Raw genomic sequence first — 14,527 nt, 5'->3', positions numbered from 1 at the left:
CAAGCAGCAAGAAGCTGTGTGGCAGTAACCGTGTCCTAGTCCTTTAATCAGCAACTCGTCCAGGTCAGACTGACAGAATTCAGGGCAGAATCACTCACTGTAACCCTGCCTTAAGTCTCCTCCCAGGTGGCCAGAGGAAAGCAGATGCTTCCGGATCCTGACCATGGGGGTAGTGCTCTGCGGGAGGATCACATAATTGGTGAAAAAGCTCATGGAGGTGAGAGGAATCAGTGGGATGAGAAACAGTATTTACCTCCCGCTAAGGAAGATACATTACAACTGCCAAAATACATAATCGCTTGTTGCCACAATAAACTAACTGTTCCACTTTTAAACACCTAAATGTGGGTAAAATGAGCCAACACTCCTGTGGTACAAAAGTGAATAAAACCCAGTCTCAAGCCCATAGAGCTAAATGCTTCCCTGACTCAAAAGGGGAAATGGAAAGAAGTCTGTGAATAATAACTGCCAAAAGCCTAGAAAACTTTATTCCTATTTTCAAACCAGACTGATAACTGATTTGTATGATATTCCTTGAATGGATAGTATAGAAAATAATGGACAAATCAGTAAAACAGAAAGAGTTCAAAAAACAAACTTGTTGCCAAAGACTTCAAGTCCCATAATTCCCTGAGAACTGGGACGAGGAAGAGGGATGCAGAGGAACACTACTGTGGGAGCGGTGCGAGGGGTCAATAATGAGAGGCGGACAACTGTTTGATGATTTATCAAAACATGCTATTTTACTCTCAAAAGAAATATGATTAAAAATGCCTCACTATCTCTACTCTTGAGGATTTCCCTGCATAACCAAAGCTAAGGGGAAACATCCTAATACAGGATAACTGGCCCTCACACTAAGCTGCAAATACACAAAGAAAATATATGTCAATACAACATAACATGAACAGCATTCACAGTTTCTGAGTAACCTTCTAATGTTCTGAGTCATTTTCCTTCCCCAGGATTCAAGGTCAACTCTGCTAATGTTCAATCAAAGAAAGAAATGTCTCAAATCGATTCTTGATGTTTCAAAGTCAAAGTAGAGTTTGTTAACCAAAGTTCTAATGATCGCAAATCTCGTCTCCTTGGTGAAATATCTACTTTCAAATTCCACCGAATAGCATCAATGGTAATACCAGCCACAACGCATTGTCACCTCTTCAAAAAGACTTGCCACAGTTCAAAAGAAATGCAATATCCACAACTGTCAGTGATACACAGTTCTTGGTTAAGTTAGTATTTCCTTAATTACAGTTTTAGAATTCACAATGGTATATTTGCTAGGATGACTTCACAGTCCTGCTGCTTCCACTTCAACAACTTCCCTTCTACTTCATTCACTATGTGAACAGTCACCTTTGCCTCAGAGTACTCCACTTTGTTTAGACTACTACAATGTTGCATCTACTGACAAACAGATATACCACCACAGCTTTAGTACTTTGAACTACTACCGCAGCTTCATTTGTACTTCTAGACCGGCTTCAACAAGATAAACTTTAAAGGAATGGTTCGCCCAACATTTTTTATTTCAAAAATAGATAGGCAATATTAAAAAAAAAAAAAATCGATTGCCATTCCCCCCCCCCCCCCCCCAAGTCCCTATGTAACATTTTGAGCAAATCAAGCTCAAAGAAAGCACATGGGGCATCCATTTTGTGAAATGGATGCCCGCCGCTGTGCTCGCTTTGGCTTTTGCGGCACTAATGAAGGAAAAGCCAGCCAGCTGTAGTAAACAAACGCTGGGTGGCTTTTCCTTCATTGGTGCTGTACGCGGAGGACGGGGACCGGAGACTACAGGCAGAAAAGCTGCAGCTGCATCTCGGTAAGTGCTATTTTTTTTAAATAAAAATAAACACTAGCTGTGTTTTTTTTCTAGGTTTTCCGGGCTGGAGGAGTCTGGAAAACTTAGAAATAAAACCACAGCTTTAAAAACGTTGTAATTATGTTTGCGGTAGCTTTTGAAGTGACCGCAAACATAAATACAACGTTATTGTGTTTGAAAACATTGCGGTTTTTCTTTCTAGGTTTCTCAGGCTCCTCCGGCTCAGAGGAGCCTGAGAAACTCAGAAAGAAAAACCGCAGCGTTTTCAAACACAACCGCGTTGTGTTTCTGCCTGCCGTGGCTATCACTTTGGGTCTCCGAGAGCACCAGAGACCCAAAGTGAAAGCCAAGGCAGGCAGAAACACAACATGGTTGTGTTTACATGCCGCGGTGTTTCTGCCTACAGCTGATTTCCCATTTGGGGCTCTCGGGCTCCCCACGGGGGGCCCCGAGAGCCCCAAATGGGAAATGCTAAATGCTGCCATGTTTCTGCCTAAATCTGCTTTCCCATTTTGGGCTCTAGGGCTCCCTAAGGGGACATTATAATGACAATATGCCATTACCTGTTTTGGCAACCCAGAAAGGCACTTCTTTTTTGGAGGACAAATACTGTCTCATATCCCACGGGATCTCCTCACCACCCTGGGCCCTGTCTCCTGCCAGGTGATCCTCCTGCAGTACACCACCCCAAGTTCAGGAAGCATCTGCCTTTCCCTGGCCACCTCGGAGGAGACTTTTGGCAGGGTTTCAGTAAGGGATCCATAGGATTCTTCACAGCAGTCTCCAAATTAGTGTAGATGACCTACAACTGAAGGGGACCGAGAGGCTTAAAAATCCCCCTCAAGTGTAGGCATCAAGATAAGGAGTATCACAGCAAAAGAGAAAGAAGCAGCGTGGGCCGTGGTTGCAGCTGAGAGGGAGACTAGCGGCGAGATAAGACGCTGGGACCACTGACACGCCTGAAGAGGTGGCGGATCCCGAGAGTCTTTGCCTTGAATTCTCCCTGTTGGAGAGGTAATGCATCAGGAAGCTTAAGGAAGAGACGATTGTTGTGCAGAGTTCGCGCAGTGGGAAGCAGCAGTAGCAAGGGGTGTGTGCCCTCTTTTGAGATTCCTGGTGGCTGGTTTGCATATGGCTCTCTTCCGAGCAGAATAAGCTCCATTCCTCAGCGGCGTGAGCCGAGGAGGACCAAAGGAGGCTGTCTACCTGACCGCTAGGAGCCACAAGTACCCAACACCTGCGAACACAGGGCAGAGCGTAATCGAGCGACTTACCGGCTGGGTACACAGCTTACAAGTGACTCTTGTAGGGGAAAGATGGTATCAAAAGTATGACACTGACAATAGGTACAATTTGTAAAATATTTATTGAAGTTTCTAGGGTTGGAAAAACTCCTACTTTGCCCTATAACTAAAATGGGAGTAGTCTCGACCATCAAGCGATAAACAAAACATTCCATGGCGAGTCCGTCAAATCAAAATGGCCTATGCGAACAAAACCTAATGCCTGCCCTATCTCTTGTACAAAAAGTGTATAAAGGAGAAAGGTATCTAAAGGAAAAATCAGTGTTCAAAAGAATAAATGTAACTGAATCAGCTCACTTCCCCACGTTAGACCACACGGATTAAGGCAGTCCATGTAAGCAGGATGACAGTCTGGCTCAGATTTTCCACACAATAAAGAGTTCCGAAACATGGCTCTAGCCTCGCCTGGTCTTCCACGTTAAAGTTCCTATTTCCAGACTTCCAAATGTTTCAACACACAGTTCACTTGGGTCCCCTTCTGTCAGGCTCAGACCTTTCACAAAACACAGTTCAACCTGCACAACCTTCCCTAAAAAACGAGTTACAGGAGTGGGTGAAACAAAATCCACAATCGATTCAGGGATTGAATCTTGATATATACAATGGTTTGCCTTTCAAACAAGGAGTACTCTATCTACCAACTGTTACCACTCGGAACAAGGCCATCAGTTGGGGTCATGATTCCTTGATTGCAGCCCATCCTGGACAGAAGAAGACCCTAGAGTTGCTTAAAAGATGATGTTGGTGGCCGTCCATAACACAAGATGTTATAAATTATGTTTCAACATGTTCTGTATGCATTCAATGCAAGAACACTCCTGGCAAATCAGTGGGTTTGCTCCAGTCCCTACCTGTTCCTCAAAAACCATGGGACATGATATCAATGGATTTTGTGGTAGAACTTCCAAGAAATAATGGCTACGATACCATATGGGTTGTGGTGGACTACTTTACAAAATTGGCTCTTTTTATTCCCTGTATTGGTTTACCAACAGTTGCTGGTCTGGCTGATTTATTCATCCGGCATATATTCCGGTTTTTTGGTCTACCTTCAGTGATAATCACGGACAGGGGCTCACAATTTGCATCACGTTTTTGGAGAGCACTAAATTCGGCATTACTCATTGATGACAGGTTGTCTAGTGCTTATCACCCTCAAACGGATGGACAGACAGAGAGTCAATAGCACTATGGAACAATATCTGCGATGTTTGTGCCTGCAGTTTCAGTCAGATTGGCTCAATGTCCTGCCGGCAGCAGAGTTTGCCTATAATAATTCCTACCATAGTGCCATAGGTACTTCGCCTTTCTATGCTCTGTATGGGCAACACCCCCGATCCATTCCTTTGGATTCCAGTTTGTCTTTGGATACTCCTGCAGCAGGATGTAATATTAGAGATCTAAAGAGTCTACAGACGAAAGTTAAGCAGCAATTGGTGCAAGCTAAAAAACGAGATAAGACCTATGCCGATGCTCATAGAATCCCTGCGCCTGTCTACAAAGCAGGTATGAAGGTATGGCTGTCCACTAAAAACCTGAGCGTACCCGGTAAAAAGAAATTGTTGCCTAAATACATCGGGCCATATGAAGTGCTCCACGTTATAAATCCGGCTGCTGTCCGTCTGGCAGTAGCACAACGGTGGCGAGTGCATCCTGTATTCCACGTGTCACCCATCAAACCGTGCTCTGAGGCTTCTAGATTGCCTATACGGCCTGTTGCTATTTCTGTGAAAGGTTCAGACGAATATGAGGTACAGGACATTCTGGATATGAGGCTACGTTCTGGGAAGCCGTATTATCTGGTGGATTGGAAAGGCTATCGTCCCGAGGATAGATCCCGGGAACCTCTGTCCAACATTCATGCTCCTGCTTTATTAAGGCGATTCCACTCGAAAACGGGAGAGGTTGCTCCTTTGGGGGGTGGCACTGTCATGCCTGCTGGACATATCTCTGGACCGGGAACAACCTCTCCATACAGAATGAGTTACGCCCATAGAACTGTTAGACCGTTCTATTCGAAATGGAGGTTGTTTGATGCATTGCCAGGAAAATGACGTCTGCATTTTTCACGTCGTTAAATTCACGTGACTTAGTTCCGTCACGTGTGTTACGGCAGTACGTACATAAGCAGCGTGGAAACGTCGCTCGCGGCTTCTGATTAAATCATTTTTGGCGTTTTTGTAGCTGAACTCTGGACCTGCGTCCTCGCATTCCCTTCAGCAACTTCTTTGGCCTTTTGTAGTGTATTTTCCTCCACACGCTATTTCCTGAAGCCGTGTATCCTGTTTGTGTGCCAAATCTCCACGTGGACGCTGTCTTCAAGCACGCCTGTCCTGGGCTCCGTGTATCCTGTTCGCGTGCCAAATCTCCACGTGGACGCTGTCTTCAAGCGCGGCTGCCCTGAGCTGCGTGTATCCTGTTCGCGTGCCAAATCTCTACGCGGACGCTGTCTTCAAGCGCGGCTGTCCTGGGCTGCGTGTATCCTGTTTGCGTGCCAAATCTCCACGCAGACGCTGTCTTCAAGCGCGGCTGTCCTGGGCTGCGTGTATCCTGTTCACGTGCCAAATCTCCACGCGGACGTTGTCTTCAAGCGCGGCTGTCCTGGGCTGTGTGTATCCTGTTCGCGTGCCAACTCTCCACACGCAAACGCTGTCTCCTAGCGCGGCTGTCCTGACTGCGTGTACGCTGTTGCGTGCAATCCTGCACGTGATTTTCTGAACTACTTTGAACCTTTGGTACCTGGGATAGTTAACAGGTGAACTTCTATTTTTTGTTCTTCGTGGGAAAGGAAGTATTTCATGAACTATTGGAAGGTGATCGTGCACAGTACTTTGGACTCTATCCTGTGGTGCACCAACCCGGTATCTAGCGTGAGCCTCATGCCGTTCGGGATGTCTCCCTTACTAATCTTCCCCTCTTTTGTCGTTGGTTCAACTCCTGGTTTTCTTCAAAAGACTTTTGTTGGATACTTCAGTTTTTGCAATAAGGTCAGTGTTTTGAATTAATGCTAATACTGTGCTATCATAGTGAGTTGAGTTTGGGACAGTTTCTTATGATACTTTATCTATCCTAGGCTGACTTCCGATACAAAACCCACGCCCTTTCCAGTGATCCATCTCTCTGCCTGTTTCATCCGTCAGAGAGTTGTATCATTTGGAAGGTCTAATTTGACTTCCCTACAATCAAGTCGTGTGAAAAAGGATCCGGAAGAGCCCTACCAATTGTATCCTTTTTTGGTTACCGTATCCTTTTCTATTGATACATTGGTGATTTATGACACTATAGCAGTGGAAGTGACATTACATTATGCTGAACAAACAGTGTGTTCCAGGGCTATGGTAGATTCCGGAGCCACAAATAATTACATTGACATCACTTTTGCTAAGAACTATTCTATACCCATGGAATCAAAGGCTAAACCTGAAACAGTGAACACTGTGGATCAGTATTGACATCGGGCATGGTAACCGAAGAGACCGTACCAATTAGGTTGGTGTTATCAAATGGTCATTCTGAGGAGATGGTATTTGATGTAATTGCTGCTCCTCATTACAAGCTGTTACTTGGTCTTGCCTGGCTTACCCTACATAATCCGACAATCGACTGGGTTACTGGACAAATTCAGTATCCATCTGCATATTGTAACGAGCATTGTTTTCCGAACCAGGTGGTGTCGACTAAACCCTAAATATTGGCCTCCATTGAAGGGGCTGCTACAATTAGTGCAGTATATCATGGTGGTACGCACATACCGTGCAAGTACACGGAATATGCAGATGTTTTTGACAAAGGCAAGGCAGAACAACTGCCTCCCCATAGGCAGTAGGACTGCCCGATTGAACCGATACCCGGACCAAGGTTCCAACTGGCCGTGTTTATTCCTTAACACAACAAAAAGACCTTTTCTTGAAAGAGTACATTGACGAAGCTCTCGATATGTGGTTTATACGGCCTTCACAATCACCTGCTGCCTCACCTTTGTTTTTTGTCCCAAAAAAAGAAGGAGAACTAAGACCCTGCATAGATTACAGGGCTCTTAATGCCATTACAATAAAGAACCAATATCTGTTGCTGCTGATAAACCTGCTGCTGGATCAGCTGGGTACTTCTGCCTATTTCACGAACTTGGATCTAAGGGGGGCATACAATCTGGTCTGCATTTGAAAGGCGACGAGTGGAAGACCGCCTTCAAGACGCGGTATGGCCTATTTGAATATCTTGTGATGCCTTTTGGCCTCTGTAACACCCTCGCTACTTTTCAGTTCTTCATGAATTACATTTTCAGGGACATGCTGGACCAGTTTGTAGTGATCTATCTGGACGATATATTGATATATTCACCGTTGTTCCAAGAACATGTGGGTCATGTGTCAAAAGTCCTTCAAAGACTCAGAGAGAACAACCTCTTTGTCAAAGCTGAGAAATGTGTCTTTCACACACAGGAAGTAGAATTCCTGGGTTATGATATAACCAATAACGGAGTCCGGATGAGCAATTCTAAAGTTAAGGCCATATTGAACTGGCCTAATCGTCATAATGTTAAATCATTACAATCATTCTTAGGCTTTGTGAATTTCTACCGCAGGTTCATCCGTTTGTTTTACTGAGACAGTGGCTCCTTTGACAGCCTTAACCAGTTCGAAGATACCATTCTGTTGAAACTCAAATGCTCAAGCATTGTTTGACATTCTGAAAGAGGCATTTACCACAGCACCTGTTTTACAACATCCAAATCTTGAATGCCCGTTCATGGTAGAAGCAGATGCCTCCAGCGTCGCTATTGGAGCTATACTCTCTCAGGTTTGTGCAGAAACAAAAGAAGAGCATCCTGTTAATTTCTATTCCCGTAAGTTAACCCCATATGAACGGAACTACACAGTTACTGAGAGAGAACTGCTTGCAGTCAAAGATACATTCCGGGAATGGCGACATCATCTTCTTGGGGCAAAACATCAGGTGGTTGTGTACTCTGATCATCGTAACCTCCAAGCCTTCAAAACCATGAAATGCCTTACAGCCCGGCAGGCTAGATGGCATGTATTTTTTGCTCAATTCGATTTCCAAATCACATATCGTCCTTCCAGACAGCACGCCAAATCGGATGTTTTATCCCGCATCAGTGGTGACATTAGGGAGGCACATCCGATTCAAAGCCCGGTGTTGACTGATCATGTGATTTGTGGCTGCTCTGCACAGCCATCCTTAAAACAAGAATTACAGGAATGGGTCTTACAAAATCCACGATTGGTACAAGAATACCACCTAGATATACAGAATGGCTTGCCTTTCACACAAGGGGTACTATATCTACCAACCGACACCACTCGGAACAAGGCTCTCAGTTGGGGGCACGACTCAATTGTAGCAGCCCATCCGGGACAAAACGAAACCCTAGAGCTGCTAAAAAGATGGTGTTGGTGGCCTTCAATTACACGAGATGCGATTGATTACGTTTCTACATGTCCAGCATGCATACAATGCAAGAACAATCCAGGCAAGCCAGTGGGTCTGTTACATCCTTTACCCGTTCCCCACAAACCATGGCATATGATATCAATGGATTTCGTGGTGGAGTTGCCTCGGATCAACGGTTACGATACCACACAGGTCGTGGTGGACTATTTTACTAAACTCGCCCTCTTCGACCCATGTACTGGTTTACCCACAGCTCCGATATTGGCTGATTTATTCATTCGGAATCTGTTTCGTTTTTTTTGGATTGCCTTCCGTAATAATCACTGTCAGGGGCTCACAGTTTGCTTCATGCTTTTGGAAAGCACTTAGCACAGCGCTGCTCATAGATGACAGGATGTCCAGCGCGTATCATCCCCAAAACGGATTTATACGAACTGAGAGGGTCAACGGTACCATGAAACAATATCTGCGGTGTTTGTGTCTCCAATTTCAATCAGACTGGATAACGGTTCTACTAGCTGCAGAATTCGCCTATAAAAATTCCTACCACACTGCCACAGGTACATCACCTTTCTATGCTTTATATGGGCAACACCCCAGAACTATACCTTTGGATCCCAGTCTTTCTATGGATACACCAGCAGCAGTTAGTAACGTTAGAGATCTCGTATGTTTGAAATCTAAGATAAAAGTGCAATTAGAGCGGGCTAAAAAACAAACAAAAACTTATGCTGATGTTCGTAGAGTGGTAGCGCCGGTTTATCATCCAGGATTGAAGGCATGGTTATCTACTAAACATTTGAAAATACCCGGCAAGAAGAAGTTGTTGCCTAGATACATCGGCCCGTATGAGGTACTCCAAGTGATCAACCTGGCCGCTGTCCATTTGGCATTACCACAACGATGGCGGGTGCATCCCGTTTTTCATGTGTCCCTCATTAAACCATGCTCTATTGCTACCAGATTACCTATGCGGCCTATAACTGTTTCAGTGAAAGGATCAGCGGAATACGAGGTACAAGAAATCCTGGACACTCGGCTACGTTCTGGTCAACCATTTTATCTGGTGGACTGGAAGGGATATGGTCCTGAGGATAGATCCTGGGAGCCACTTTCCAATATCCATGCTCCTGCCTTGTTGCGTAAATTCCACGCTAAAAATGGAGTGGCTGCCCCTTTGGGGGGTGCCACTGTCATGCATGGCAGTCAGATTGTATCTGGTCCTGTAGCGCCCTACCCTCATAGGGCTTGTTATGCCTACAGAACTACGAAGCCTTTCTATTCCAGATGGAGGCTATTCAATACATTGCCCGGAAAACACTGTTCGCATTACACATGCCGTTAGTATCACGTGCTGAGAGACTGTCGCGTGATCTCTAGTCTATGTTAGTAGCAGCGTTTGGAAACCGCTTGCTGCTTCTGATTAAACACATGGAGTCCTTGAGCTGAAGGGCTAATCTGCGTCCTCGCAACTCTCTTCAACTTTCCTAGGGGAGTACTGTTTGTGCTCCTTCCTGAGCTCCGTTTGAATAGGTGGATTTTGCTTTCCGGCCAGCTTCCGATATTATCAGCAGTGAAAATCCATTCCGTGCTGCATAATTCGCTGCGCGTGCTGAGCGGCATCCTTGGTAATTATCCTGCTGTGTGTAGGGATCCTACTTGTGATTTCCTTTGAACTGAGTTGAGAAAACAAACATGCGGCTCTCGGGAACGAGTCCTGCCGTCTGTGAGGAAACTAAACTCACCCTGCCGCTCTTGGGAAACTTGAGTGCGGCTCTTTGAATTCCATCTTGCTGCTCTCTGGAATGAGCCTTGCCGCCTGTGATGAACCAACAGGCGGACTCCTAAATTCCTGTTGCATTTAGTGAATGAGTGTGCGGCTACGGGAGTGGTCTTCCGTGTGTGTGTTATTTAACGTGCGGTACCTTGAACTCACCATTTTACTTTTGTTTTGGTTCTTGGATGTGAGCCTCATCTTTCCTTTACCAATCAAATAGTTTGAAGTATATTAATAAGACAACCTCCTGATCTACAAGGGCAAGGAACAATTCCTCTGACAATCACTTATTATTTGTTGACTAAGAAGGTTACTAGTGCACATTCATGATACGTTATTACACATATTCATGATACGTTATTTTCCTCTAGGCTGACGTCCCATTGTGTTCCACGCCCTTTCCAGTGATTCCTCTTTCTGACTGTTAGATTCAGACATAAAGTGGCATAATTTGGAAGGTCTATTCTTGACTTCACTACATTCAAGCCATTTCCTCTCCTCAAGTATCCAGAAGAACCCTACTACTTGTATCCTTATATGGTAATACCTGTATCCTTTACTGGTCAGTGATAGATACATTGGTTGATTCATGACAATACCCTTGAACTTTGATCACTTGTGTCTGTCTTTACTGTTGTCACCATGAGTTCCTCACAGTACCCTAGAAGGAGATTCCGCGCAGGGTCCTGCAGCACCCCCTGCTAGAGGTGTTGTGGGCGATTTGCAAAGAAGGGAGTAGCATGAGATGGATCACAACATGGCCCTCTCCAATGAGCTCTATCTGGGCCCCTCCATTAAGGAACCTGATAGCGGAACCCCTGCAGTTTCAGAAATGGTTTGAGGCGGGCCTTAGTAGAGCTGGTCAGATGTTGGACAAGGAAGAGTTCCTACCTATGGAAGTATTGGAAGACTGTCTGAACATGTGTCGACTCTCTCCATTTCGCTATTTGCAGTTGAAGGGGGTTCTCAATGACTCACGATGGGGGAACAATCTGCAAAGAAATCTCATGAACTTTGAATCGGTACTTATACAGAACAGAAACACGAAGGGTTGCACAGTGAGTCTATATAAGGTACTGTTTAGAGCGGAGCCCCTCCAATGCCCAGCAGCTAGGGAAGGGTGGGCCAAGGATTTGCAGCGGGAAATAACAGATGACTTATGGTTAACTACGTGCAGAAGGGACACACAATCCACGCCTCCCCACCCCCAATATAGAAAGCAAGCAATTAAGATCCTACATCGTTGGCACCATTCACCTGCCCTCCTAGCCAGGATGTACCCGGGAGTGGACTCACGGTGCTGGAGATCCCGGCACAGTTTACTACCACATGTGGTGGGGGTGCACCCACAAACAGACCTAGTGGGAAGAGGTCCTTTCCTGGATTAAGGGGATTGATGGGATTTCATGAAGAAGGTCGCCGTGGGGCCTCTTGTTCGGGGTGTGGGAGGAAGATTATGGGGAAGACCGGGGAAATCACATGACCCGCACCATGATGGTGGCAGCTAGGTGTTGTGTGGCACAGTAAAATTTCGACCCTTCCTAACCTTTCACGCAACTTAACTCCTAATCACCTCCCTCATCTTCTCCAGACTTTTCTACTGCTCCTCTCTTTTCTTTGGACTCCCCTTCTCTTACCTCTCCCTACTCAAATCTGTCTACCACTCTGCCATCCGCTCCTTCTGCCTTCTCTTACCTCTCTAGGTTGGCTCTCATTTCACTCCCAGCTCAAATTCAAGTTCCTGTCATGATGCCTACCCCCGGGGACCCAGACCAAGTCCAGCAACCCCGGAAGCAGGCCTCAAGCTATCCCAAGCAAGCCCAACAACCCCTCCTAGGGGCTATTTGGGTGCAGTCCTGGCATCTATGGCGCCAGGCTCATATGGAGAGTCAGTCCTGGCGCCATAGGCGCCAGGCTCATAGATTGAAACTTAACTGATGCAGACCATGCTGCAAACTTACCTGATGCAGACCATGCTGCAAGAGCTCCAAGCCAATAGAGGCTTGGAAGGGACTATTTTACCTAGGGACTATTTTTTACTCGGGTGGGGCTGGGGAGGAATACTCACCTGGGACTACTTTGGAGGCTATTTAAACCACACCCGAAGAGCAGCACACGCTTCACGTTATTCTGCATCCAGCAGCGTAACGCTCACTGTGCCTGCAAGTCTGTAACCAGTCTTCTGCCACGCCCGCCTTGAGTCTGGAGCTCCTAGAAAAGGGGAAAAAGAAGGACAAAAGGTTAGAACAAGAGCAATACCTTTGATCCTTACCTGAATTCCAGATTCATCGCGCCTTCGAGCTGGAAGAAAGAAGTTATTTTATGCACGTCGCCTCGCCTGCTGCAGCGCCGCGCTGAACTCACCGGCCATCGCAGCATCTTCACATTCCACCGCATCCTCCTGCATGTTCCCGCCGCACTCCGGCACCTAATAGGAAGACAAGAACAGCAAGGTGAGCCAAGGAAATACACAGAGGCAATATTAGTTACCCCCCATAGACTTACCTGATTTTACAACCGGGGGTACTAATCCTCTTCACGGGTCGGCGCCGCTTCCACTGCATCTTCGCCAAACCCCGGCCACTAAGGGGAAACAAAAGGACAGCAAGGTGAAACAAAGGGACAAACAAGGGGAAACCTCCTCACCACAATAGACTTACCTGATTTTACCGCCAGAGGCATTATTCTCTGAGACTTCATACTTTCTCTCAGCGCCTGAATAAGGGAAAAAGCAACAGGTTACATATTGACATTATTTTATCGAACTGTGTTGGATAATACAAATCCTTACCTGAACATTACCGGTTGCCACGAGGAACTCATTGCTAGGGTCAAGCTGCAATCTGCAAGGAATAGGACAAGAGTGAAAGTCAGACATTTGAACTCTTACGAACTGCATACGGCGTCTTGCCGGAAATCTCAGAGTCAATATTGTTCTGGAACTCACCAATTCCTTCGAGCCAGTGAAGCAACTGGTTATCTACGCGCCCCTGCGCTCAATGCAGGATGGAGAGCTCATCTTTCCAAACCATCAGGTGAGAATATAAAAGAGGGGACATCAAAGGTGATCAGTGGGGAGAACAGCGGGAGTGGGGGGGGGGGTTAACGCTCAACCCCACAGGTGGTTAATTCCCTTTCTCCATTTGCAGAAGAATATTCCTACGGGCCAAGCAAACAAAGCTAGGTGGGCCAGTCCAGTCCGTCATCTCGGCACTACGCATCACATTGGTGGAGACCGCCGCTGTCCAGTTCAGATCGACGACCCTGTGGGAGCCAGGTGAGCGTAACAGTTCCTCTGTCTAGTCTTCAAATCTCTCTATGGTCTTGCCCCCCCACCTATCCTCCCTTCTCACTTTCTATACCCCTTCTCGTTCTCTCCGCTCTGCCCATCTTTTCTAGTCTCTCCTCCTCCACCACCACCCTGCGCCCCTTCCCGCTTCCGCTCTTTCCAACTACTCGCTCCTTTCCACTGGACCCGCCTCCGCCTCCCCACCCGCTCTACTCCCTCCTACCCTACCTTCCGCACTTCTTTAAAATCTTATCTCTTCCATTCAGCGCCCTAACGCCTTTTTGCTTCCTCTCTTATTTCTGATACTACCTCTACCCACACCTCCTACTCCCTCTCTTACTTCTGTACCACCTCCCCCTCTCCTTCCTCTCTACTACCTCCTACCCTACTTCCCGCACTTCTCTAATCTTAGCTCTTCCATTCTTCTTCCTTACACCATCTCGCTTCCTCCCTTACTTCTAATTCTACCAGTACTCATACCTCCTACTTCCTCTCACACATTGGTCCCTCTCTACTCTCGCTTTACCTCATCAATGTACATTTTTCCTTGTACTGTTTTCTGATTGTGATTCAATTCTTAATTAATGCTTGTTGTATTTTGCTTGTTCCTCTTCTAAAGCACTTTGGATTAAAGCGCTATATAAATTTAATAAAATACAAATACAAATACAGTTCTGGAAACGAGATAAAACCCTCACAGAGAAGGAATGGTTACCGAAAGTCAGGGGGATTTATGAAATGGAATATATGACGCACATTCTTAATGAGTCATGGGTGAAGTTTGGAGAGATGTGGTTACCCTTTTTCGCTAAATATGGTACTTAAATGAAGTGGTGGACGGAATCAGGGTGGGAATAGAAGGGACATGTAGCAACCACGAACCTTTAAGCATTATATGTTGTTTCATTTGCTGT

General features: G+C 46.0%; 1 protein-coding gene across 1 annotated transcript in view; it reads right to left on the bottom strand.

Moving 5' to 3' along the window:
* THYN1 (thymocyte nuclear protein 1) overlaps window positions 1-14,527 on the bottom strand; it is a 278,091-nt gene that overhangs the window by 102,888 nt on the left and 160,676 nt on the right. The gene's annotated exons all lie outside the window — the stretch shown is intronic.

This window comes from Ambystoma mexicanum, chromosome 9 (genome assembly GCF_040938575.1).
Source record: "Ambystoma mexicanum isolate Mex_15411 chromosome 9, UKY_AmexF1_1, whole genome shotgun sequence".
Lineage (NCBI taxonomy): Eukaryota > Metazoa > Chordata > Amphibia > Caudata > Ambystomatidae > Ambystoma > Ambystoma mexicanum.
The sequence above is the reverse complement of the archived record's forward strand: the minus strand, read 5'-3'. Positions and strand labels throughout refer to the sequence as shown.